This window comes from Bombina bombina, chromosome 3 (assembly GCF_027579735.1).
Source record: "Bombina bombina isolate aBomBom1 chromosome 3, aBomBom1.pri, whole genome shotgun sequence".
In the NCBI taxonomy this organism is placed as follows: domain Eukaryota; kingdom Metazoa; phylum Chordata; class Amphibia; order Anura; family Bombinatoridae; genus Bombina; species Bombina bombina.
In genome coordinates this window covers 485,472,162-485,500,109 of record NC_069501.1, presented here as the reverse complement: position 1 = coordinate 485,500,109, position 27,948 = coordinate 485,472,162, and positions in this window count along the sequence as shown.

The following is a 27,948-nucleotide window of genomic DNA, read 5'->3' as shown; positions in this document are numbered from 1 at the left end:
TATACTAAAATTACACTAAACTATATTAAATTAATCATTAACCTACCCTATTATACTAAAATTACATTAAACTATATTAAATTAATAATTAACCTACCCTATTATAATAAAATTACATTAAACTATATTAAAATCAAAATTAATCGAACCTAACTTTTATACTAAAATTACCTAAAACTACAAATTAAATGAACTATATTATATTTAAACACCTAACCCTACTCAAATAATTTAAATCTACACTAAAAAATTACAAAGTTACAAAAAACTAACGCCTAGATTTAGAGTTTTGTCGGTAAAGACCCGCGGTGCTAACGCTCCTTTTTTTTCCAGCGCACCCTTAAGACAACGCTGGTATTTAGAGTTGTCTGCATGGCTGCGTTAACCTCAGAAAAAGGAGCGTTGAGCATAATTTAGCTCCGCTTCAAATCTCTATAACAGCGTTGCCTACGGTAGCGGTAAGCTGGAAAAACGTGCTTGTGCACGATATCCCCATAGGAAACAATGGGGCTGAGCTGGCTGAAAAAAACCTAACATCTCCAAAAAAGCAACGTTCAGCTCCTAACGCAGCCCCATTGTTTCCTATGGGGAAACACTCTCTAAGTCTACACCTAACACCCAAACATGAACCCCGAGTCTAAACACCCCTAACCTTACACTTATTAACCCCTAATCTGCTGCCCCCGCTATCGCTGACACCTGCATTATATTATTAACCCCTAATCTTTCGCTCTGGACACCGCCGCAACCTACATTATCCCTATGAACCCCTTATCTGCTGTCCCTAACATCCCGACACCTATATTATATTTATTACCCCCTAATCTGCCCCCCCAACGTCACCACCACCTACCTACACTTATTAACCCCTAATCTGCCGACCACTATAATGAATGTATTAACCCCTAAACCGCCGAACTCCCGCCTCGCTAACAGAAAGGTAGGACAATTCTGATTGGCTGATTCAATCAGCCAATCAGATTGAAGTTCAATCCGATTGGCTGATCCAATCAGCCAATCGCATTGACCTCACATTCTATTGGCTGATCGAACCAGCCAATAGAAAGCGAGGTCAATCCAATTGGCTGATTGGATCAGCCAATCGGATTGAACTTCAATCTGATTGGCTGATTGACTCTAAATACCAGCGGGCGTTAAAAAGCAGCATTAGGACCCCTTAACGCTGCTTTTTAACCCTATAGCAGAACTCTAAATCTTGGCATAAGTAAGTTACAAAAAATAACAAATACTAAGTTACACAAAAAAATAATCTTTCGCTCTGGACACCGCCGCAACCTACATTATCCCTATGAACCCCTTATCTGCTGTCCCTAACATCCCGACACCTATATTATATTTATTACCCCCTAATCTGCCCCCCCAACGTCACCACCACCTACCTACACTTATTAACCCCTAATCTGCCGACCAGACCTCGCCACCACTATAATGAATGTATTAACCCCTAAACCGCCGAACTCCCGCCTCGCTAACACAATAATAAATTGTATTAACCAATAATCTGCCCTCCCTTACATCGCCGCCACCTACCTACAACTATAAACCCCTAATCTCCCACCCCCAACGTCGCTGCTACAATAATAAAGTTATTAACCCCTAAACCTAATTCTAACCCTAACCCTAACACCCCCCTAACTTAAATATAATTTAAATAAAACAAACTAAATTTACTATAATTAAATAAATTATTCCTATTTAAAACTAAATACTTACCTATAAAATAAACCTTAATATAGCTACAATATAACTAATGGTTACATTGTAGCTATTTTAGGATTTATATTTATTTTACAGGTAACTTTGTATTTATTTAACTAGGTACAATAGCTATTAAATAGTTAATAACTATTTAACAGCTACCTAGTTAAAATAATTACAAAATGACCTGTAAAATAAATCCTAACCTAAGTTACAAATACACCTAACACTACACTATCATTAAACTAATTAAATAAATTACCTACAATTAGCTAAACTAAAATACAATTAAATAAACTAAACTATAATACAAAAAAACAACAACACTAAATTACAGAAAATAAAAAAAATTACAAGAAGTTTAAACTAATTACACCTAATCTAAGCCCCCTTATAAAATAAAAATGCCCCCCAAAATAATAAAATGCCCTACCCTATCCTAAATTACAAAGTAATCAGCTCTTTTACCAGCCCTTAAAAGGGCTTTTTGCGGGGCATTGTCCCAAAGTAATCAGCTCTTTTACCTGTAAATAAAAATACAATACCCCCCCAACATTACAACCCACCACCCACATACCCCTACTCTAAAACCCATCCAACCCCCCTTAAAAAAACCTAACACTAACCCCCTGAAGATCTCCCTACCTTGAGTCGTCTTCACTCAGCCGAGCCAAATTCTTCATCCAAGCGGGGAAGAAAAGGGTCCTCCATCTGATTGAAGTCTTCATCCAAGCAGGGCAGAAGAGGTCTTCCATCCAATTGAAGTCTTCATTCAAACGGCATCTTCTATCTTCATCCATCCAGAGCGGCAGCATCCTGAAGACCTCCAATGCGAAACATCCATCCTGGCCGACGACTGAACAACGAATGACGGTTCCTTTAAATGACGTCATTCAAGATGGCGTCCCTCGAATTCCGATTGGCTGATAGGATTCTATCAGACAATCGGAATTAAGGTAGGACAATTCTGATTGGCTGATTCAATCAGCCAATCAGATTGAAGTTCAATCCGATTGGCTGATCCAATCAGCCAATCGCATTGACCTCACATTCTATTGGCTGATCGAACCAGCCAATAGAAAGCGAGGTCAATCCAATTGGCTGATTGGATCAGCCAATCGGATTGAACTTCAATCTGATTGGCTGATTGACTCTAAATACCAGCGGGCGTTAAAAAGCAGCATTAGGACCCCTTAACGCTGCTTTTTAACCCTATAGCAGAACTCTAAATCTTGGCATAAGTAAGTTACAAAAAATAACAAATACTAAGTTACACAAAAAAATAAACACTAAGTTACAAAAAATAAAAAAGAAATTATCAAAGCTTTAAACTAATTATACCTAATCTAAGGGCCCTATGAAAATAAAAAGCCCCCCCCCCCCCAAATAATAAACCCCCTAGCCTACAATAAACTACAAATAGCCCTTAAAAGGGCCTTTTGCGGGGCATTGCCCCAAAGTAATCAGCTCTTTTACCTGTAAGTAAAAAATACAAACAACCCCCCAACAGTAAAACCCAACACCCACACAACCAAACACCCAAATAAAAAGCTAACTAAAAAAACCTAAGCTCCCCATTGCCCTGAAAAGGGCATTTGGATGGCATTGCCCTTAAAAGGGCATTTAGCTATTTTGCAGCCCAAAACCCTAATCTAAAAATAAAAACCACCCAATAAAACCTTAAAAAATCCTAACACTAACCCCTGAAGATCGACTTACAGTTTTGAAGCTCCGACATCTATCCTCCAAGAAGCCAGCAGAAGTCTTCATCGAAGCGGCAAGAAGTCCTCCAAGAAGTCGGCTGAAGTCTTCATCCAAGCCCGCAGAAGTCTTCACCCAGACGGCATCTTCTATATCGTCTGGGTGAATTCTATCAGCCAATCGGAATTAAGGTTGAAAAAATCCTATTGGCTGTTGCAATCAGCCAATGGGATTGAGCTTGCATTCTATTGGCTATTCCAATCAGCCAATAGAATGCAAGCTCAATCCTAGTGGCTGATTGGAATAGCCAATAGGATTGAAGTTCAATCCTATTGGCTGATTGCAACAGCCAATAGGATTTTTCAACCTTAATTCCGATTGGTTGATAGAATTCTATCAGCCAATCGGAATCTAAGGGACGTCATCTTGGATGACGTCATTTAAAGGAACCTTCATTCGTCGTTAGTCCATCGGAAGAAGAGGATGCTCCGCGTCGGATGTCTTGAAGATGGACCCACTCCACGCCGGATGGATGAAGATAGAAGATGCCGTCTTGGTGAAGACTTCTGCGGGCTTGGATGAATACTTCGGCGACTTCTTGGAGGACTTCTTGCCGCTTCGATGAAGACTTCTGCCGGCTTCTTGGAAGATGGATGTCGGATCTTGAATACTGTAAGTCGATCTTCAGGGGTTAGTGTTAGGATTTTTTAAGGTTTTATTGGGTGGATTTTATTTTTAGATTAGGGTTTTGGGCTGAAAAGAGCTAAGCCCTTTTAAGGGCAATGCCCATCAAAATGCCCTTTTCAGGGCAATAGGGAGCTTAGGTTTTTTTAGTTAGATTTTTATTTGGGGGGTTGGTTGTGTGGGTGTTGGGTTTTACTGTTGGGGGGTTGTTTGTATTTTTTATTTACAGGTAATAGACCTGATTACTTTGGGGCAATGCCCCGCAAAAGGCCCTTTTAAGGGCTATTTGTAGTTTATTGTAGGCTAGGGGGTTTATTATTTGGGGGGGGGGGGCATTTTATTTTAATATGGCCCTTAGATTAGATGTAATTGGTTTAAAGCTTTGATAATTTATTTTTTATTTTTTGTAACTTAGTGTTTATTTTTTTGTATAACTTAGTGTTTGTTATTTTTTGTAACTTAGTTAGTTTTGTAACTTTGTAATTTTTTAGTGTAGAATTAAATTATTTGAGTAGGGTTAGGTGTTTAAATATATAATATAGTTAATTTAATTTGTAGTTTATGTAAATTTAGTATAAAAGTTAGGTTTGATTAATTTTTATTTTAATATAGTTTAATGTAATTTATTATAACAGTTAGGGTAGATTAATTAATAGTTTAATATAGTTTAATTTAAATCTAAATATAAGTTTAAATTTATTATAAGATAGGAATGAGTTAATATTTAATATAAAGTTAACGGGTTGTTAGGTTTAGGGATTAATAGGTTAAATTAGTTTATGGCGATTTGGGGCTGGTGGTTTAGGGGTTAATACATTTATTTAGTTGCGTTGGGCTCCGGGAACGGCAGGATAGGGGTTAATAACTTTATGTAGGTGGCAGCGGTATAGGGGGTGGCAGATTAGGGGTTAATAAGTATAATGTAGGTGGCGGTGGGCTCCAGGAGTGGCGGTTTAGTGGTTCAACAGTTTAGTATAGTGTGGATGTTTAATGACAGTATACAAATAAAGCTGTGAAAAAGCCGAAGAGCAGCAAGATCGATGACTGTAAGTTATCAACAGTCCGCTGCTCATCGCCCCGTACTTGGTGCGCGGCTTTATGACTGCTTTTTTGTTAAATATGGAGAACGTATTCAGGTCCGCGGCAGTGATGTTAGGCGAGCGTATTGGTGCCGACGAATGCAGCACAGTTGACCGCTTGATAAATAGGCCCCCATGTGTGCTTCAGTTGTTGACAGTAACATAGGTATGGTGTGATTTGTTATGGGTCCCTTTTGTATGAAAGTTCTGTCAATATAATTTACAAAAATTGGTGTTTGTTTTGTGACTGTCAGTATATTATGTGTTTTAACAAACTCAGAATTTATGAACAATCCGCATGCTCCAGAGTCTATTATGGCTTCAGTCTGAATAAGTTGTTGATCCCACTGTAATGTAAAAGGTATAGATAAGTGAGTTTGTTGTTTAGTGGGGTTTATACTCTTAATAAACTTTTCCTTACCCTTTTTCTATCTTGCAATTGATGGGCAGGCAGAACCTAAATGGTCTTTTTTTGCACAATATAGGCACAAGTTTGCCAATCTACGTCGTGCCTTTTCTTCTTGGGAAAGTGGCCCTTTAATTGAGCTTATCTCCATAGGAGTGGGGTTTGTGAAAAGTTTATCTGTATTTGTGGTTAGAGGATAGATGCATTTTGTGTTTAAATCAGAACTACATTTCTCTGCCCTTCTTTTTCTCAAACGTCTGTCTAAAGTAATACTTTGGCGATTTAACCCTTCAAGTGTCTCTGGCATCTCTATACGTGAAATCTCATCTTTTAAAATTTCTGAGAGTCTAAGTCGAAACTGATTTCTGAAAGATATCTTATTCCATAGTGAATCGCTTGCCCACATCTGGAAATCAGTTACATACTCTTCCACTGTTCTCATACCTTGTTTTAAAGATCGCAGTTTTGTTTCAGCATTAATCTGTTTATTTGTATCATCATATAAACTAGACATTACAGGAAAGAAATTCTCTAAAGATTCCAAAATAGAATCACTAGACTCATAGAATCTATTAGCCCAGGCTCCGGGTTCCCCAGTGAGAAAAGAGATTGTGATGCAAACTTTAATTTTTTTCTGTGCAATAAGTTTGTGGTTTCATACTAAAGAGTAAATTGCAAGCATTTTTGAATAAGGTCTTAGAGGCTCCATTCCTCTTACATATACCATTAAATCTTCAGCCTACCCCTTGACGACCTACCATTTGCCCAATCTCGCCCTTATGGCAACACCTGAAATAATCACACTGACACCAGAGTTTGGCTAAATATGGAAAGGTCACGTTTAATAATTTAATAAAATTTCTTATTGGGTAATAACATACCCTAAATCAAACTCAACAACCAAAATGCACCAGCATTTGCAACACCAGAACTTGGATCCCACGTGTCAGGGGGGGAGACCACAAAACCCCCCCTGTGGCAGAGCAGGAGGGGGAGGAGAGAACCTGCAGCATATACCAGCTATTAGCTAGACCACTGAATCACGACTTAGGCTGGGTATGCTACAGGATTCTCTCTGCCCCTCGCATGCCCCACCTATGTGCCAGATCCTAATTTCACCACAACACCTACTACATTTTTATATATATATATATATATATATAGCTGCCTGTTTTATCTTTTCACTGTCCGCTAGCGTAGACCACTCGAGTCACCTACTAGCCTCCAGCTGTAGCTTCTTTCTTTCCCTTTATTATGGAGCACAGGCGGTCTTACTGTGATCCAACTAAGTAGCCTACATCCTGCCCATAACCGTGCCAAATTCGTTCCACATATCTTGTTTTGACCTCTCCGAGTAGTTGGCTCTACTTGCTTATTCAAATCTAGGGAGGGTGGGAGGGAAACAAAAAAGGTTAGTAATACTGTTCTTCCTGTTTTCCTAACTATATAAACCTCTTCCCCACCCCCTACCTGCTACCCTTGTAAGCCCTCCTCTGACCCTTATCTATGTCTCTCTCCCTATTCCCCTTCTAACTTTGTACGCCCTTTCTCCTCCCCCACTATTCCAGCTAGGAGCCCAGCCCTTATGCGGATCCTGTCATAGCCATTCTTTCTGCTTATTTAAGGTCTTAGAGGCTCCATTCCTCTTACATAAACCATTAAATCTTCAGCCTACCCCTTGACGACCCACCATTCGCCCTTATGGCGACACCTGAAATAATCACACTGACACCAGAGTTTGGCTAAATATGGAAAGGTCACGTTTAATAATTTAATTTAAATTCTTATTGGGTAATAACATACCCTAAATCAAACTCAACAACCAAAATGCACCAGCATTTGCAACACCAGAACTTGGATCCCACATGACAGGGGGGGAGACTACAAACCCCCCCTATGGCAGAGCAGGAGGGGGAGGAGAGAACCTGCTGTATATACTAGCCGTTAGCTAGACCACCGAATCACGACTTAGGCTGGGTATGCTACAGAATCCCCTCCGCCCCTCGCATGCCCCGCCTACACGCCAGATCCCAATTTCACAGCCAACAAAGAATACTCTTTCCGCCAATCACCACTTAGCCTTTCCCGTGACCTTTCCTTACCTTTATCATATCCTCCAGCATCCTCCTGATGTCTTCCAGGAACTGGTCATTACCTGCCTCGTTCAGGTGAACTCCATCTAGCCTGAATATCTCCTCCCTTTTCACTGCTATTAACGGATGCTCCAGTACTAGGCCTCCTATGTCCCTCACTGCCTTGGCCGCTACCAGATTAATCTTTCTCCTCTATAGCCCACCCTTTGTGTGTCTGTATTCCTCCAAAACAATCTTGATATTATGTTTGACCATACTATTCTTACTTCTCGCCATGCTATTGCCAGCCAACCCATTACTCCTTTTATTTTCTCCTCCATTTCTTTAAGTGGGTATGATCCAATATCGTTTCCACCTAAATGTATAATCAATATGTCCGGGCGCCCCCATCTTTACCTTGCCTGCTGTATGGTGCCTACTAACTATTCCCACTTCATTCCCCTTTTACCTATCCATCTAACACTCACCTCAGTGTGTTTAAAACCTAAGTGTGCCCCTTTAGCCAATTATGCAGCCCTAACTTGTGCCCAGTATATGTATGAGTGTCCCACCACCCATATCCTCAAAGCTCCTCCTGTAACAAGATGGAGAAAAACAATTTCATTCAGGTTGGTTCATTATTACAAGATGAATAAACGCAATTATAGCCCTCATTCGGCCTGATATAAGACTTGTATGCCGCTGATTTCAACTCCCTATCTTTTTAATCTGCTCAGCCGAGCACCCACTACTTGCCGCGTTAGTTGCCCCTATTCTAAATGAGTGTGGGGCGTAGTATGCATTTGTCCAACCTAGTTTCCTCACCACCCTTTCCAGCACCTTCCGAAATTGAAAAATTGTGACGCTGGTCCCGTCCCTATGTCTAACAAAATGCGGGCCCCCTGCCCTCTCTGCTAACATCCCTGCCCTCTCTGCTAACATATATTCCTTTACTGCTGTTCCCATTGACACCCATACCCCTTTACCAGCCGTATCCATCTTTGATTTTCTGATCAGAACTAGCACTGCCCTTGCGCCCCATCTCACATCCACTTGTCTGAGACCACTGTCTGAGTCTTTTTTATTCCTAGCCAGCAACTCCCCTATACGCAATGCTCAGTGAAAAGCCAGTGAAAACGCCACCCTGAAAACCAGTGCCTCATCCTTATCAAAACATACTTCTTTAAGTACCGCTATCATTTCCGCAAGTCTATCCTCCGTTATCGGTTCCCTTCTATCTTTTTGCTTCCTTTCTCCTGCGCCCCATCCCCTTAATACCTTCTTCACCACAAATCTCTTTGTTACATCCTTCTTCTCGTATAGCTGCGCGAAATACGACACTCCTGCCATTACTGTACCTAACTGCGCTTTCTTAATACCTCCCTGTTTTAATACCCATAGCCATTCTAGAAAACTGGTTTCTTCCTTCTGACCTACAGTCCTGTTAAATTTGCACCCCCATTCCCAATATTTCTTGTATACTGCCCACGTTTTTGGCGTCACGGACTTCTCTACCATTTCCCTGATTCCGTCTATTCGCTGCCAATCTGCCAAAGAAAAACAGGGCAGTAATCACCTTTCTTTCTTGCTCCAGGAGTGACTTTTCTAAATATTTCCCATTTAAAACGTGAACGTGCTTCCGCCACAATATTTCTATACCCTGGTATATGCTGAGCCTTGAAACAAATATTATGCTTAAGGCACTTCAAGACAAAATACCTCAAATATTTAATTACCGGGCCAGATGATGATGACAAATTATTCATTACGTCAACTACCGCTTTGTTATCAGACCAGCATATTATTCTTTTGTTTTCCAATATATGGATCCATAGCTCTATTGCCACTATAATGGGAAATAATTCTAGCAAAGTCATGTTCCTTACCCATCCTTTCTCCTTCCAATCAGGAGGCCATTTGCCTGTGCTCCATATACCCTGAAAGTATGCCATAAAACCCGTACCGCCTGCTGCATCCGTAAACAACTCCAATTCCTCCACTGACTTCACCTCCTCCCATATCCTGACTCTATTAAATTTGTCTAAAAATGAATCCCACAGTCTGAGGTCCTCTTTCATTTCCCTATTCACGCGGACCATATGCTCGGGCAGCTTGGCCCCTTTTGTTCCGATCTCCAAACTTCTTTTAAATAACCTACCTACTGGTATCACTCTGCACATAAAATTTAAGACCCCCAGCAGTCTCTGCATCTCCCTGAGTGTCACTTTATTTCTTTTCAACATTATTTAAATCATATGTTTTGCCTTATCAATCTTATCCGCAGGAAGCTCACATTGGCCTCTCTCTGAATCTCAGAAAAATAAAACGAAATGTCAGTTGCTGTTGTTTAAATTAAAAAGTCTCTTTATTGAAAATTATTTAAAACATAGAGGGTGCATACCCTATAGAAAAAAGAATTAGACTAACATGTTTCGGCCTGCGCCGTATTCATAGTCCTAAAACACCAAACACACACTCAAGTTTAAAAACCCACCTCTGGGATTTGATTGGTAGAAACCCTAAGCATTAATTAGGGTATTAAAGAAACAGTGTATAAGTATTTGTATCCATTGACAAAATAGAAAAGAACATATAATCTCATTCACAGTTTGTAATGTGCACATTAGACAATATCTTAGACCAAATATATACCAAAATGTTCAAAAAATGTTTATTATGTTATATTATTGTTATTATTTCATTAATAGGTCCATTGATTTGCCTAAATTGTATTCAAAATTCATGACCGATATATTCAATTTAAATTTCCTATAAATAAACTTCCTAGTTATAGAAAATATTATGGAGTATATAAAATATAAATGGTTAGATGGTAAAAAATAGAAAAATAGAAAAATAGAAAAATGGAAAAACAGTGACAGAGGAAATAAATTAGGAGAAAAGAGAGATTCATAGTTATATATGACTGCTCCCTCATTAATAGTTGTAATACACTTTATTATTATTAAGGAATATTTTCAACTGAATGGGCAACATACATGTCCTACACTACCATGTATCCTAGATTCTATATTGATATATTCAAAACTGGTTCATTTGATATATACACAGTGTAATTATTGAGATTTAAAACACGGGGCATAATATCTATAATTACTACATATATAGTGTCTTTGTCATAAGGATATGGGTGCAATAAATCGTTAAACCCAAACTCCTAAATTTTATTCAAGCCATGGTTTACAACTCATCCTGTAGATGGATTAATATAACCAAATATTGGAGAATGATAATGCATAAGAAGTTGTTAACTTAAATATTTTTCTTTCAGTTTTAGTTTAGGCATACAACAATTATTTTTCCTATGCCCATCACTAAGAGGCCCAGAGGGGGTAGGTGGGCAGGTTTAGTTCCAATGGTTGATAAAATCATATTCAGAGTTCAGACCCAGTGGAACCTTGGTCTGAAGTCTGAAAATCCAGTACATCTCCTGCCTGGATAAAACCTGAAACTTGTATCCCCCCCCCCCCCTCTGCCGAGCATGAACTTTTTCAATGATCATCCATCTCAGGCTTGTACAATCTTTGTCATGTGTGTTAACAAAATGGTTAACTAAAGGGGTGCTGCTTTTACCCACTCTAATAGTGGATAGGTGTTCACGTATCCGTGAGCGCACCTCCCTTGTTGTTAACCCTATGTATTGTAGATTGCAAACTGCACACCATAAAAGGTAGATACAATAAGTAGATCTACAGTTCACACAGGCAGTCACATCAAAGGTTTCCCCTGTTGTGCAGGATTGAAAAGAGGAGCCTATGTGAAGATGTTCACACGCTTTGCATTGGGGGTTCCCACATCTATAGGTGCCCCTATGTCTAAGCCAGGAAGATTGAGTGGATGAGGCAGGCTTTCTAAGCTGTGAAGGGGATAAAATACTCCCCACAGATCTATTCCTCCTATATGAAAACCTACAGCCTTCACTAACTGCATCCACTAGACCATCATCGGCTGCAAGCAATCTAAAATGCCCCCGGATTATGTTACAGATTGCGTGATATTGTTCTGAGTAGTCCGTAACAAATGTCAATTTGCGTTTGGAATTATTGTATCTACTTCAGTCCTAGCTCTCTTAAGGACTTTATTACTGTAACCCCTTTCCTTGAGTCTATCATGCCGCGCTTCAGCATGGTATTCATAATCTTTGGTTTGCGTACAATTTCTTTTAACGCAAATGAGTTGTCCCTTAGCCACAGAGTATGGCACCTGCCGGGGATGGCAGCTCTTCGCATGCAAGATACTATTGCCTGAAATAGGCTTCCTGTACACTTCTGATGTGATTTCACCTGACTGCCAACCTCTGAGCTCAACATCCAAATAATGAATTTGTTGTCTGTTTGTTTCATGAGTAAAGCGCAGATTGAAATCATTCTGACCCAGGTATTTCACAAATTCATCTACTGAGTATTTCTCACTGTCCCAAACAAACAACAAATTATCTATAAAACGATGATATGTCTTGATCGCAGGCCGGAAGGTGTTACTATCTGCATAGATGTGGGACCGCTCCCACCAACCCATGTATAGGTTGGCATAGGTAGGGGCGAACTTGGTGCCCATAGCGGTCCCACAACTCTGCAGATAGTAATCACCCTCAAATTGAAAAAAGTTATGTGTCAGTAGGAACTCCGTGACCTCCAACACAAAGGCTCTGTAGGGCTCACTATATGTTGTTTCATGAATTAAAAAGTATTCAATAGCCTTCAATCCTAGATGGTGAGGAATTGAAGAATACAATGCTGTAACATCCACAGTGAGCCACACAGAGTCCCGTGTCCATTTTACTTGGTCAATTATGTTCAGAACATGTTTGGTATCCTTGATATAGCTAGGGAGGGCAAGTACAAGTGGCTGTAGTAAATCATCAAGCCACTCTGAAAGATGTTCTAGCATAGATCCTATTCCGCTAACTATTGGCCTACCCTGTACGTTTTCTATACTTTTATGCACCTTAGGCAGGTGGTGGAATATCGGTGTGATAGGATGTTTAACATATAAATATTGACATGTATCATTGTCAATAAAACCTTCTTCCACAGCCCCATCTAAAAGGTGCATGAGTTGTCTCTGAAACACATTTGTTGGATCACCCCTGAGTTTTGTGTAACTATTGGTATCCTCCAATTGCCTCAAGGCCTCAGCAATGTAGCTTGACCTATTCATGACGACTACAGAGCCCCCCTTATCTGCCTGCTTTATGACAATATTCATGTCACTTGTCACTTGTCACTTAGTGATCTCATGGCTTGTTGTTCATGTGTGTTTAGGTTACTCTTGACAGGTTTTTTTGTGTGATTAAGTATTCTTAAATCTGCCTCTACCCTCCTATAGAAAGTATCTATAGTGTTGCCCCTGCTTTGAATGGGGTAGAATGTGGAGGGATTTTTGTATTTCTTATGTGAAGTAGTTTGTGAAGTAGTTTGTTCATTTACAATATTAATCCCTGTTTCTTGTTCCAAACCCCTCAGGGCTAGGAGGTCACACGTATCCTGGAAATGAAACCCTTGGTATATGTTAGAGGTTGTTTGCCCCTGGGGTTGTTCTATAGACCTTTCTGAATTGTCCGTTTTGAAGTGTTTACAGAGTGTCAAATTTCGCACAAATTTGTTAAGATCTAACATTGTTTTAAACAAATTAAAGTTTACAGTAGGTACAAAACCCAGGCCCAAACTTAGCACTCTGTACTCCTCCTTTTTTAGGACATGATCAGATAAGTTTATGACGGTTTGTATTTTGATGGCATCCTGGTTTGTCTTACTGGATATCTCCCCTGTTCGGGTTGCATAGCTGCCGTCCCGCCACCCCTGGAGCGCTGTCCCATGTGAAAAACCTGCTCCATCTGTGAGAACTCATCATCTCTTTCTACTGTCAAATTTGTAGATTGTTGTCCTAAAGAGGGAGCAGGGTTCTCAGATGGTTGATACCTTCTCTGTTGTTGTGTGTTTTGTTTCTCTGAATCTATCATGATTCCCAGAAAAACAAGCCTTGTACCTGGCCCTTCCGACTTTTCTGCTGCTACTGGCACCCCCAGTTCTATGAATATGACTTCCAGCTCCTCTTTCCAGATTCTAAATTCATCTGTTTCTTTCCTGCCCACAACCAGAAAATCATATAAGTAGTGAGCCATACTCTCACATCCCGTCTTTTCCGTAAACAACCAATCTAAAAACAAACTAAACTTTTAAAAAATTGAATTAAAAACTGAACACCCCATGGGCAAACACTTATCTATATAGTAACAACCATCGAACTTACAGCCCATCAAATTAAAACTACCTGGACTCAAAGGTAACAACCTAAAAGCAGACTACACATCAATCTTTGCCATCAATGCTCCCTTCCCTAGCCTTTTCACTATATCCACTGCACTATCAAAGGATTGATATTGCACGGAAGAATCCAATTTATCAATTGCATCATTGACTGAATTCCCCCTGGGGTAGGACAGGTGCTGTATCATCCTGTATTTTCCTTTCTCTTTTTTAGGTACTACCCCAAGGGGAGACACAATCAAATACCAGAAGGCCTCTCCTTAAATGGCCCTGCCATTCTACCCAGTTTAACCTACTTCTTCAACTTCTCTGCTAACACCCTGGGAAATTCTGCTATAGATTTCAGGTTTCTAGCCTGCATTGCCCCTTTAACCTCTGTTTTAACTGGAACAATAAAACCTTTGCGCAAACCCTATGTTAATAGATTTCTTTCCTCTCTCGGCGGATATGCTGCTAACTCCTTAATAATTCTATCGGCTCTCAGCAGTGTTTTGGCCATTTCCCGCCACTCCTGTCCCATTACTGTTGCTCCCGTGCTCTCGAAAGGAAAATTTATTGCTGGCACCAGCATTACCCCTTCTACAGTCTACGCCTGGGTGAGCGCCCGCGCAGTATCTACATGCGTGCTTGTATTTACATGTGTTTCCCCTATCGCATCTCTTGTCGTTGAATGCCCAGCACTCCCTTACTTCTGTCCTAACTGCTTTCGCCTGCCCCATTTTTCTACTACTCTGCACATCAGGTACCTTCATTAACCTTGTCCAACTATTGAGTATTTTAACTCCGAAATCCTTTCTCCCTTTCCCTCCTAATTGTAAATTCCCCTTCCTGAATTCCCTGTCGTAATCCTTCTAGGCAAAACCAACGTATGTGGTAGCATTCAGCTATTAAATGGATGTACCGCAGTACCCCTTCGCTTTATCAGGTTTAGCCGTTATAAAGCATTCCACATAGATTACTATTCCCTTCACCCATTCTGGAAATATTTGCCTTGCCATCCTCCCCTTGCCTTCGTCTCCCCTGGACCTAAATGCTAGCGTATCCCTAGTCATCTCAAAAACATCCACATATCTGCCCCTCTGCGCTTTCTTGACCACCTTTGCATTCAAATGCGTGGGAAGGGGTAAACTTTTGGTCCCTGCTACTTCATCATCCAGGTTCACCTCATTATCGCTGCTATCTACGCCCTCTGCCATCTCTCTCCCCGCCCCCTTTTTCCCCCTGCCAGCAAGGCTTGGACCACCAGGTCCACAACCGGGCCCCTCCTCCCTTGTTCGATCCCAGCCTGTTTGGGCCCTTTCCCCCCTCTCATCAGCTATTGCCTTCAGTGGTGTTGGCCCCCCTCCCACTCCTATTAACGTTATCTGTACAGTGTGCCAGGCCTCCCTTAGGACCTTCCGCTGCAGATCCTGGTTGGGACCTCTCCCCCCTCCTATCCTCTATAGTCACTGGTGTAATTGCGCCCCCCCCCTCCCGCTCCTATTAACATTCCCCGGCCTGAGGGCCGGACCTCCCATAGGCGCATCTGCTGGTACTTGTGGAGTGATATCATACGTCCGTTGATGCCCTTCCAGAGTGCGTGTACATGCTGAGGATCTGCGGCCAGGGGGAGGGGGAAAAACGCTACAACTACGGCTACGCCCAAAAACATGGAGGACGTCCCCCGCACCAGATCCTATGCGACTCATGGCTATATGCCTGCTGCGCCCCCTGCCTCCTATTCTGCCCCTACTCACAGGCCACTTGTTAGACGAAGCGCAGCCCTCCCTTCCGGCTGGGGATCTAGCGCCATGCAGGGCGGACCGTCTGGTACTCTCCCTAGAAGCCCCCTTTCATTTTCTGGTGAGCCCGCTCTGTCTCCCTGCCATAGGGGAATTCCAGGGCTAGTTGAGCGCTCGGAGTCACTAAATAGCAAAAGCTCCCCCATACTTACATTGGATGTTTCCGACATGGCCCCCACGTCCTCATCCAATACCCTATTAATACTCATGGCTCCTTCTCCTAAGCTTGCTCTCCCAGGGTTTATTACCACTTCAACTCTAACTGGAACCTCCAACTTCTGCTTTTGACTCTCCTTCTGTATTTTCTCTAGCAGCTTCAGCCTCTTCTGCGCCTGCATCGCCCTTGTCCTCCATAGGGTCTCATCGTCGGTGAGGAAACCCCTGGGGATCTTCCTGCTTCTAGTAGACATCTTCAAACACCTTCTCTGAAACAAAAAAGGTTAGTAATACTGTACTTCCTTTTTTCCTAACTATATATACCTCTTCCCCCCCCCTACCTGCTATTCCTGTAAGCCCTCATTTGACGCTTATCTATGTATCTCTCCCTATTCCCCTTCTAACTTCCTACCCCCCTTTCTCCTCCCCCACTATTCCAGCTAGGAGCCCAGCCCTTATGCCGCTCCTGTCATAACCATTCCTTCTGCTTATTTTCCCTAAATGTACGTTTACCAGAAAAAGGGGTAGGCAGGTTTATGTGTGGCTCAGGTGCTTCTGTTTGCTTGTGAGTCATTACATCTTTTAACATACCCTTTAATACTGAATTCTCAGCTTGTACTTCAGTTAAGCCACGTGCTAAATAATCAATTTTCTGTTCGAGTGAGGCAAACTGATTATTAATTTTGTTTGGATCCATTTCACTCAGTTTTCAGAATAATATTGGCCTGATTATTATGTCAGGATTCACTAAATATATTTGATTGATATATAAGTTTTGTTGATGTATTAGATATGGTAATAAATTTGGTAGTATATCATTAAAGCAGATTTATAAGAGTTATAAGTATTAGTGACTGCAATACTTAAACTATTAAAAACAATTAGACCAAGTGACATTTCAAAGACTGATAACCAAAGACAAACTCAAACCCTTAATAGACCTCATTAACACAGGCATACCTTTCACCTGGTACTCTGGTACTCATATAACCAACTGCAAATCTACCTGGCTTCTCACAAACAATGCAAACTTAGAAACAGAGCTCCCACCTTTTTGGAAACTTTATGCTTGCTACACACCTCCCCAAAATATCTTATTTCAATCAACTACCATTTACTACTGCTCCCCAAGTATGCTTCCCTCCCAAGCTTCACTAAGCTCTGGAATAGGAAATTGCCAAATCCCCTAAGTGACAATGACTGGGGTAAAATATTCTGCACACATGCTAAAGCCTCCATATAAGCCAGGGTTCTTGAAACCAACTATAAATTCCTCTCTAGATGGTACTACACACAAGATAGGCTAAAGAGAATGTTTAAGAATGTAGATGATAAATGTTTGAGGGACTTTGGAGAAGGTGAGACTTAACTCCATATTTAGTGGGACTGTACATTCATAAAACCATTTTGGCAAAAGATCCTGGATACAGCCAACACCAAATTAACTGTCACTGAACCTAGAACCCCTGAGCTTTTGCTCTTACACAATCTACCTATTCACAAAAACAGACCTAAAAAACTCCTACTGCTCATATTGCTCAACAATGCAAAATCGCTTATCCCTAAATACTGGAAGACTGCGCCCATCCCCCCACATGCTGAATGGATAGCCCAAGTAGATAGACACCTACAAATGGAGAGGTCCCCATACCTTAGGGAAGGGACTATTGAGGCACACAAAGGAATGCTCAAGCTCTGGAACCCTCCACAACCATCCAGTGTGTAACTCACCTACATTGACCCTTCTTCCCTTTCTTTACATAATCCCTTATCCTTCCTCCCATTTTTTCTCTCCTCGCCTCTTTTTTATTCCTCTGCGCTCACTCCCTTCCCTTTCCAAACTCAATCCCAACACTACCACCCATACCCATCCCCCTTCCCTTTCCAGAGAATTTTTTATGTATATTTCTGGACACCAATGTTTTCACTTCCCCAATTGCTTCCATGGTGTATTATGCTTTATACAATGCACTTAGAATTATTTTCCAGTCTATTGCAAATCACCACAAACTTTTTTATGCCTCCAAGAAACTTTTGCCTAGATTTGGAGTTTTGCGTTAGAAGGGGTGTGTTAGCTACGCGTGCTTTTTTTTGGCCGCACCTTTTAAATACCGCTGGTATTTAGAGTTCACAGAATGACTGCATTTTCAGTGCAAAAAAGCAGCGTTAAAGGGACACTCAATCAAAATTAAACTTTCATTATTCAGATAGAGCATGCAATTTTAAACAACTTTCCAATTTACTTCCATTAAAAAAATGTGCACAGTCTTTTTATATTTAAACTTGAGTCACCAGCTCCTACTGAGCATGTGCAAGAATAAGTGTGTATGCATTTGTGAATGGCTGATTGATGTCACATGGTACTGTATGCATTTGTGATTGGCTGATAGCTGTCACATGGTACAGTGGGAGTGGAAAAAGACATAACTTTTAGAACTGTCAGAAAAAAAATATCTACAACTCATTTGAAGTTCAAAACAAGTGCTATTGGATTGTCTTGTTGATTATGCAAATCTACAGTGTTGACTGGTCCTTTAAGCTCCTAACGCAGCCCCATTGTTTCCTATGGGGAAACACTTCCTATGTTTGCACCTAACACCCTAACATGTACCCCGAGTCTATACACCCCTAACCTTACACTTATTAACCCCTAATCTGCCGCCCCCACTATCGCTGACCCCTGCATATTATTATTAACCCCTAATCTGCCGCTTCGTACACCGCCGCAACCTACATTATCCCTATGTATCCCTAATCTGCTGCCCATAACACCGCCGACCCCTATATTATATTTATTAACCCCTAATCTGCCCCCCACAACGTCGCCGCCAGCTGCCTACAATAATTAACCCCTAATCTGCCGACCGGACCTCACCGCTACTATAATAAATGTATTAACCCCTAATCCGCCTCACAAACCCTATAATAAATAGTATTAACCCCTAATCTGCCCTCCCTAACATCGCTGACACCTAACTTCAAGTATTAACCCCTAATCTGCCGACCGGACCTCGCCGCTACTCTAATAAATTTATTAACCCCTAAAACTAAGTCTAACCCTAACACTAACACCCCCCTAAGTTAAAGGAACAGTCAACACCAGAATGTTTGTTGTTTTAAAAGATAGATAATCCCTTTATTACCCATTTCCCAGTTTTGCATAACCAACACAGTTATAATAATACACTTTTTACCTCTGTGATTAACTTGTATCTAAACATTTTCTGACAGCCCCCTGATCACATGACATTTTATTTATTATCTATTGACTTTTATTTTAGCCAATTAGTGCAGTGTCTGCCACAATTCACGGGGCGTGCTCACAATGTTATCTATATGGTTTACCTGAACTAGCTCTCCCCTGCTGTGAAAAGGAAATACAAAAGCATGTGATTAGAGGCGGCCTTCAAGGGCTTAGCAATTATCAAATGAGCCTTCCTAGGTCTAGCTTTCAACTAAGAATACCAAAAGAACAAAGCAAAATTGGTGATAAAAGTAAATTGGAAAGTTGTTTAAAATTACATGCCCTATTTGAAACATGAAAGTTTTTTTTGGACTTGACTGTCCCTTTAAATATAATTTAAATCTAACTAAATAAATTAACTCTTATAAAATAAATTATTCCTATTTAAAGCTAAATACTTACCTGTAAAATAAACCCTAATATAGCTACAATATAAATTATAATTATATTGCAGCTATTTTAGGATTAATATTTATTTTACAGGCAACTTTGTATTTATTTTAACCAGGTACAATAGCTATTAAATAGTTAAGAACTTTTTAGTAGCTACCTAGTTAAAATAATTACAAAATTACCTGTAAAATAAATCCTAACCTAAGTTACAATTAATAAACTCAAAAAACAACCGAAGTGATAATACTGCAAATAATTCAATAATTAACTGGAACAAAGTGCTAGCTACCTGGTAAATAGAATTACACACAGAACATATATAGGAAGATAGAACTGCACCGTTATAAGGTGCACTTCAAAGACCAGGATATAAGACTAAACACTAATAAAGACTCAATTCAAATGCTAAAATAATTAAAAAATAGTGACATTTATTACATATTAATTAATCCAACAATGCATGGTAAAGTGCTATTATGACCTTAATACAATAAAAAGGAGATATAACAGTAAAAAACCACGTATCTACACCCCCACATATACACACAAAGGACAAACAGACAAACAAACAATACACATGGGCCCCACTTAACACTCAAACCTAAACCTAAGCCGGCAAATGAAATAGCAATTAAAGTTCCATGGTAAGGGATGGATGATGCAGATGAAGAGATTGACAATAAATAATAATAGTTACTCTGAACAGTTCATGGTTATGAGTGATGAAAAGAAACACACAGGATGAGTCAAACGAATGAGGTATGAATGATGATGAATATAGATGAGAAACATAAATCCAAAGGCTTAGGTGAGCTTGCAGGTGTAAGGTACAGCAACAAAAACAGCAAACAAATGGTAATAGATCGTGATGGGTGGGGAGGTGTGGCGGACGTGCTCAAAATTGTTCAATAAAGGGTAACAGTTTCTGTAAGGGGCGAGTATACGATAATCAAGTGAGGCATATGGCATGCACAACACTATACTTCAAGCCCCTGTACTAATCACTCATGCGATCCTCCAAATATACTAACAACCGCGTCAACAACTAACCACCACCTGTGAGACCGGCAAAGACCTCAGATTGCTTGTGCTGCAGAAAGCTGTGTTGCATCCATAGGATAGAGAGGGCCCACGGTTAACCACGCTGCTCAACGCTGAGAATGGTACCATACTTACTGATACTTTCCGCAAGCCCACAGCAGGGAATACCATACTCCATGCTAAGTCATGTCATCCACCTCATCTTATTCGCTCCATTCCGAGAGCTCAATATATTCGTATGAGGAGGAATACCAACTCTGATAGTAACTTTCATACACAGTCAGTGGATCTCACTAATAGGCTCAAAATGAGGGGCTATTCAGAAAAAGAGCTACAGAAATCATTTGATAATGTCAGAGATAGAAAACAATCAGAAGTTATTGGTCATAAAAAGGAGAAGAGCAAATTTAACAGAGACTCTGTGGTATTTTCTACAGAATATTCTAAGCAATTTAACTATATCTGTAAGATTTTGAAAAACAATCTCCACATTTTGAATGGTGATGAACTTCTGTGTAACATCTCTGAGTCCTGTAAATTTGTCTCTAAAAAGCCCCCTACCCTAGCTACCAAACTGGCTCCCAGTATGGTTACCAGTAATAGAAAACAAGCAGCCAATTGGTTAAAGAAAAAAGGCACTTTTAAGTGTGGAGCAAGGTTCTGCATTACTTGTGGTGTCATTAAACAAAGTAATAGCTTCTCCAGCTCTGTAACCAGGGAAAATTTTATGGTTAACTTTTATGCCAACTGCAGAAGTGAATTCATTGTTTACTTACTCGAATGTAGTCTTTGCTCCCTTCAATACGTCGGACAAACGACGAGGGAACTCAGATCTAGGGTCAGGGAGCACATTAATGACACCAAGAATTATAACAAGGATTCCGCTGTGGCGAGACACTTTAATCAAGTACACTTCACTCATGAGGCACTGTTAACTGTTATAGTGATAGACAAAATAGAAGCTCCAATTAGAGGGGGGAACAAATGTAAATTATTACAGAAACGTGAGTTATACTGGATACACAAACTCAAAACTGTAACTCCCTCAGGTTTAAATAGAGAGTGGGATATGTCTTACTACTTTGAATAAGTGGCTTTCCTCATTTCTGTCTTGGTCTTAACTATTATGATATATAGTGTTTCATGTTGGGAGTACATAATACTTACTCTAAATGAGTGGTATCGGTATGTTTAATATTTTGGATATCACCAAGGAGTCATCGTTGTATATTTTTGTATCCCAATCTGAAATAGACTATGACAGGCCTCTAATTTAATAATTCATTGATCATCTATTTTCTTTTATTATTCCTTTATTCATATGCATGTACTTAAAGCACCATAGTCAATATACATGCCATAGCAAGCCCTATTGTGCATTTACTCTATTACATTATCACCATTTATGTTGCTCTAAGAAAACCTTAGGTTGAAAATTAGAATAATAGCAGCCTTATTGCCCATAGGTATAATATATTAGTATTATTAAATGTAATTCACTTATGTATTTACTTATTAATTGTTGCACTACACTATGGAGTGATCCATATGATGTCTTTTTTCATTTGGCCCTCGCATTTGTCTCCCTCTCCTTCCCTTTTAGTGCATAGGTTTTCCAAGTACTGTCTTTTTAAATTGTACTTAGCATACTATTGGATATGGCCCCTTTAAAAGGAAGGGGCCATACCTTGAACACCTGTCCTATGATTAAGTGCCGTGTTTGGCACGAAACATGTTAGGATGTTCTGTCTGCCTAGCCTGCTTGTACCTTGTTTTTAAACTGAATTAATAAATTTTGGATTTTTACATTATAACCGCCAGTGCAGCTGATTACCTCTTTTCCTAAGTTACAATTAAACCTAACACTACACTATCAATAAATAAATTAAATAAAATACCTACAATTATCTACAATTAAACCTAACACTACACTATCAATAAATTAATTACATACAAATACCTACAAATAAAAACAATTAAATAAACTAACTAAAGTACAAAAAATAAAAAAAGCTAAGTTACAAAAAATAAAAAAATTAATTACAAACATAATAAAAATATTACAACAATTTAAGCTAATTACACCTACTCTAAGCCCCCTAATAAAAAAACAAAGCCCCCAAAATAAAAAAATGCCCTACCCTATTCTAAAATAAAAATAGAAAAGCTCTTTTACCTTACCAGCCCTTAAAAGGGCCTTTTGCGGGGCATACCCCAAAGAATTCAGCTCTTTTGCCTGTAAAAAAAAACCATACAATACCCCCCCCCAACATTACAACCCACCACCCACATACCCCTAATCTAACCCAAACCCCCCTTAAATAAACCTAACACTAAGCCCCTGAAGATCTTCCTACCTTGTCTTCACCATGCCAGGTATCACCGATCGCTCCAGGCTCCGAAGTCTTCATCCAAGCCCAAGCGGGGGCTGTAGATCCATCATCCTGCTGAAGTCTTCTATCAAGCGGCGGCTGAAGAGGTCCAGAAGAGGCTCCAAAGTCTTCATCCTATCCGGGCAGAAGAGTAGATCTGGACCGGCAACCATCTTCTTCCAAGCGGTGACAAGCGGCTCCATCTTGAAGACCTCCGGCACGGATCCATCCTCTTCTTGTGACGTCCTAAGTCCAAATGAAGGTTCCTTTAAATGACGTCATCCAAGATGGCGTCCCTCGAATTCCGATTGGCTTATAGGATTCTATCAGCCAATCGGAATTAAGGTAGGAAAATTCTGATTGGCTGATGGAATCAGCCAATCAGATTCAAGTTCAATCCGATTGGCTGATCCGATCAGCCAATCAGATTGAGCTTGCATTCTATTGGCTGATCGGAACAGCCAATAGAATGCGAGCTCAATCTGATTGGCTGATCGGATCAGCCAATCAGATTGAACTTGAATCTGATTGGCTGATTCCATCAGCCAATCAGAATTTTTCTACCTTAATTCCGATTGGCTGATAGAATCCTATCAGCCAATCGGAATTTGAGGGACGCCATCTTGGATGATGTCCCTTAAAGGAACCTTCATTCTTCGTCTAGTCGTCGGAAGAAGAGGATGGATCCGCGCCGGAGGTCTTCAAGATGGAGCCGGTCGTCATCGGATGGAAGAACATAGAAAATGCGGCTTGGATGAAGATGTTTGCCGGTCCGGATCGACTCTTCTGCCCGGATAGGATGAAGACTTCTGCCTGAAGATGGAATTCTTTAGCCGCTGCTTGGATCCAGACTTCAGCAGGAGGATGGACGTCACTCTTCAGCCCCCGCTTGGGCTTGGATGAAGACTTCGGAGGCTCTTCTGGACCGATCGGGACCCGGTGTGGTGAAGACAAGGTAGGGAGATCTTCAGGGGCTTAGTGTTAGGTTTATTTAAGGGAGGTTTGGGTTAGATTAGGGGTATGTGGGTGGTGGGTTGTAATGTTGGGGGGTATTGTATGTTTTTTTTTTACAGGCAAAAGAGCTGAATTCTTTGGGGCATGCCCCGCAAAGGGCCCTTTTCAGGGCTGGTAAGGTAAAAGAGCTTTTCTATTTTAATTTTAGAATAGGGGAGGGCATTTTTTTATTTTGGGGGGCTTTGTTATTTTATTAGGGGGCTTAGAGTAGGTGTAATTAGTTTAAAATTGTTGTAGTATTTGTCTAATGTTTGTAAATATTTTTTTATTTTTTGTAACTTAGTTCTTTTTTATTTTTTGTACTTTAGTTAGTTTATTCCATTGTATTTATTTGTAGGTATTGTATTTCATTAATTTATTGATAGTGTAGTGTTAGGTTTAATTGTAGATAATTGTAGGTATTGTATTTCATTAATTTATTGATAGTGTAGTGTTAGGTTTAATTGTAACTTAGGTTAGGATTTATTTTAAAGGTTATTTTGTAATTATTTTAACTAGGTAGCTATTAAATAGTTATTAACTATTTAATAGCTATTGTACCTGGTTAAAATAATTACAAAGTTGCCTGTAAAATAAATATTAATCCTAAAATAGCTACAATATAATTATTATTTATATTGTAGCTATATTAGGGTTTATTTTACAGGTAAGTATTTGGCTTTAAATAGGAATAATTTATTTAATAAGAGTTAAGTTATTTCATTAGATTTTAATTATATTTAAATTAGGGGGGTGTTAGTGTTAGGGTTAGACTTAGCTTTAGGGGTTAATACATTTATTATAGTAGCGGTGAGGTCCGGTCGGCAGATTAGGGGTTAATAAGTGTAGGTAGGTGTCGGCGACGTTGAGGGGGGCAGATTAGGGTTTAATAAATATAATATAGGGGTCGGCAGTGTTAAGGGCAGCAGATTAAGAGCTTTATGAACTGGCGTTAGCCCAAAAAAAATTATAACTCCTGACTTTTTTCTGAGGCTGGAGTTTTGTCGTTAGAGTTAGAAAGATCCCATTGAAAAGATCCCATTGAAAAGATAGGATACGCAATTGGCGTAGGGGGATCTGCGGTATGGAAAAGTCGTGGCTGGAAAGTGAGCGTTAGACCCTTTCCTGACTGACTCCAAATACCAGCGGGCGGTAAAAACCAGCATTAGGAGCCTCTAATGGTGGTTTTAACGGCTACCGCCAAACTCTAAATCTAGGCGTTTATTTTCCCACATTAACGTTACAATGACTAAATAGTGAAGACCATCCAAGCTGCAAGGCTCACAATGTTTGGACATAGGAATCATAGCCGCTCTGGTTCCTAATTCTTGGATATACCTACGTGTCCTCTTCCCAAGTATTGCATCATACACATTGGAGGACAATTTTTTTTCTGGAATCATATGTCAAATGTGCTCTTCTTCTTTTGTATACATGAAGTATTGTACGCATAACTTTATTTTAATACAGCTCTTTTGAAATTGAAATAAAAAAATATATATATACAGGTATATATATAATATTAAGATGCTAAAACACTAAAATGGCATTTAAACTAATAATAAAAAAAGAAAAGGACATCCCTAATATGCAGAGATGGAACATATATTGAGTATAATAATGTGCTACAAATACGTAGAGTTGTAATGAATACTAAGTACAATAAACGCAATGTTTGAACCTAATATAATTTATAAAATGGATAATATTAAAAGGAGAGTTATTAATAAATTAATGTAACATATAATTATTATTAAAAGCTTCTATTATGCACCTTCATGCACATTCATGATAATAATAACATATGCAGAGGACGCACATAAAGTGTAAAGATACAACATATGCTAATATATAGAGACACAGAGATATAATGTATGCTGAGTATTGTATGGTGTGTTTATTGTTAATAGTATAATATAATGAAATGTAGATATTCTGTATCATATTGCTCATTCACTCTCAGATACTGTGAATCATTATACAGAGCTAATAAGTACAACATTTCTGTATCACTATATAATGCAGAGTTATTGTATGAGCTACAGATAAGCCAGATGTGATGATGTCACAATACCACAGAGCCTGAGTAACGATGCCACAATACCACAGAGCCTGAGTGATGATGTCACAATGTTATATTGACATCACACATTGTATTATCCCAGCTGCAGACACTCAGAGCTCTCAGTTTCAGTGCGAGTAGATTTGAGCGAGTATGGATTGCTTATTCTTTGTGATATTTTTCTCGTTGGTTTCGTATCAACCAGTTTTGGCAGCACCGGTGAGGGCCCTGCAAGGTAATTACACAATTTGTTCCTTCTTTACTAATGACTTTAGTTTGTTACTGACAATCTCTTCCTATAGTTAGTACTGTCTGACTTCTGTAGCATGGGGAGGGGGTGTAAATAAGGGTTCTCAAGGATTTATTTTATAGGTTTTTATTTGATTTCCCTAGTTTCATTATTTTTATGATTCTTTATAATCTTGAAAGCTATTTAAGTGACCACATTTTTTATAATGCTTCCTATATGCACTACTTAATGCACAGGATTTTCTTTTTTATATCGTTGTTTTATATTATTACAGCCATTTTGTGTCCAGGTAATTAAATATCTCCAGCCCATGGCTCAATATCTGACCTTGACAAACTCACAAGGTCTCCAGTAATAATAATATGTCCCATGCAGACCTGATAGTGACCACTGAACTGATAAAATGGCAAAAACATATGAGCAAGAGCACTATGTGTCCTATGTTGTTTTATACCAAGTGACAATATCACACACACAGTGGTCATGTGACAGCTACATGCCGCGCACATTGTCTGCTAATTTATTTATTACTTTCTCACAGTCATAAATGCTTCAAAAATAATAACTTGTGTTTTCTTTACACACACAGGGTTGCCCTTGCGCCAGGGTGAAGATACAACAGAAAGTTCTGTGGTTGTCTTCAAAATAACAGAAATTTCAGTTCCACACCAGCCATTTTCTCTTCATCTATCCTTCATAGAACACACCCAGTTAATGGCCATCAGTGGCTTCGGCATCCTACTGATAGTAATATTTGTAGTGTGTGCACTTTACAAGCGCATTAGTGAATGCATAAAGAAAAAACCCACTGATGTAGAAAATACAGGAAAAAGAAAGATCCGTAAGAAAAAGAGAAAGAAGGAAAAGAAAGAGAAGCACAGAGGGGAGGAAAGTGTTTCAGAGACAGACCCAGAAAAGATGTCAGGGTCTGAAAAACAAATAAAAGAGAAAGTGGATAAAGCTGTACAGAAGGTGGAGACAGAAGATAAAGCTGTACAGACAGAAGAGTGAGATCCAGAGGAAAAGACAAGATGGTGGAAACGCCTCACATTCCTCTGGGATAAAGATAATAATGTTATAAATAAAGTAATACGGATCAGATATAATGTTGTCTATTGTAATTAATTATTCCAATAAAAATAGTTACTGATATCTCAAAAAAACAAAAAACTTCCAGGCCACATCTAGGAAGGAGCATTCTTGGGACTCTTCTATGTTGCCCCTGTTGGGCAAGTTGTTCCTTTTGCTGTAAGTTACAACAGTGACTCTGGTACCTTCTAGAAGTGTGGCTGCCAGAATAAACAGCAAAACTTCCATGATTATACTTCAAGCAGAAAACAGAAATAAATAAATGAGTTTGTCTGTGTACCTTTATACACCTCCTTTGTTATCAGAAACTGTGTTTCAGTGTTTACTAATCCTCTACTGTTTCCTATGTTGTGCAACTTGTGAGGCCAGAAGTGCTGAATGAGCAATTGCCACCCGGGCATGGTTGTAGACATAAATATAAGACACAAAGTGTGATAAATATGAGATGTTAATTGGATTTGGCCCAATACGGATGGAAAAAAACTTAAATTGATCAAAATACAGTACAGAGTATTAAAGTTTCCATTATTTTAATAGGGTAGACATTTTCTTAAATTACATATGTCAAGTTTACATGTAAACATAACACCCAAAATGCATATTGAAGCTTCGATAA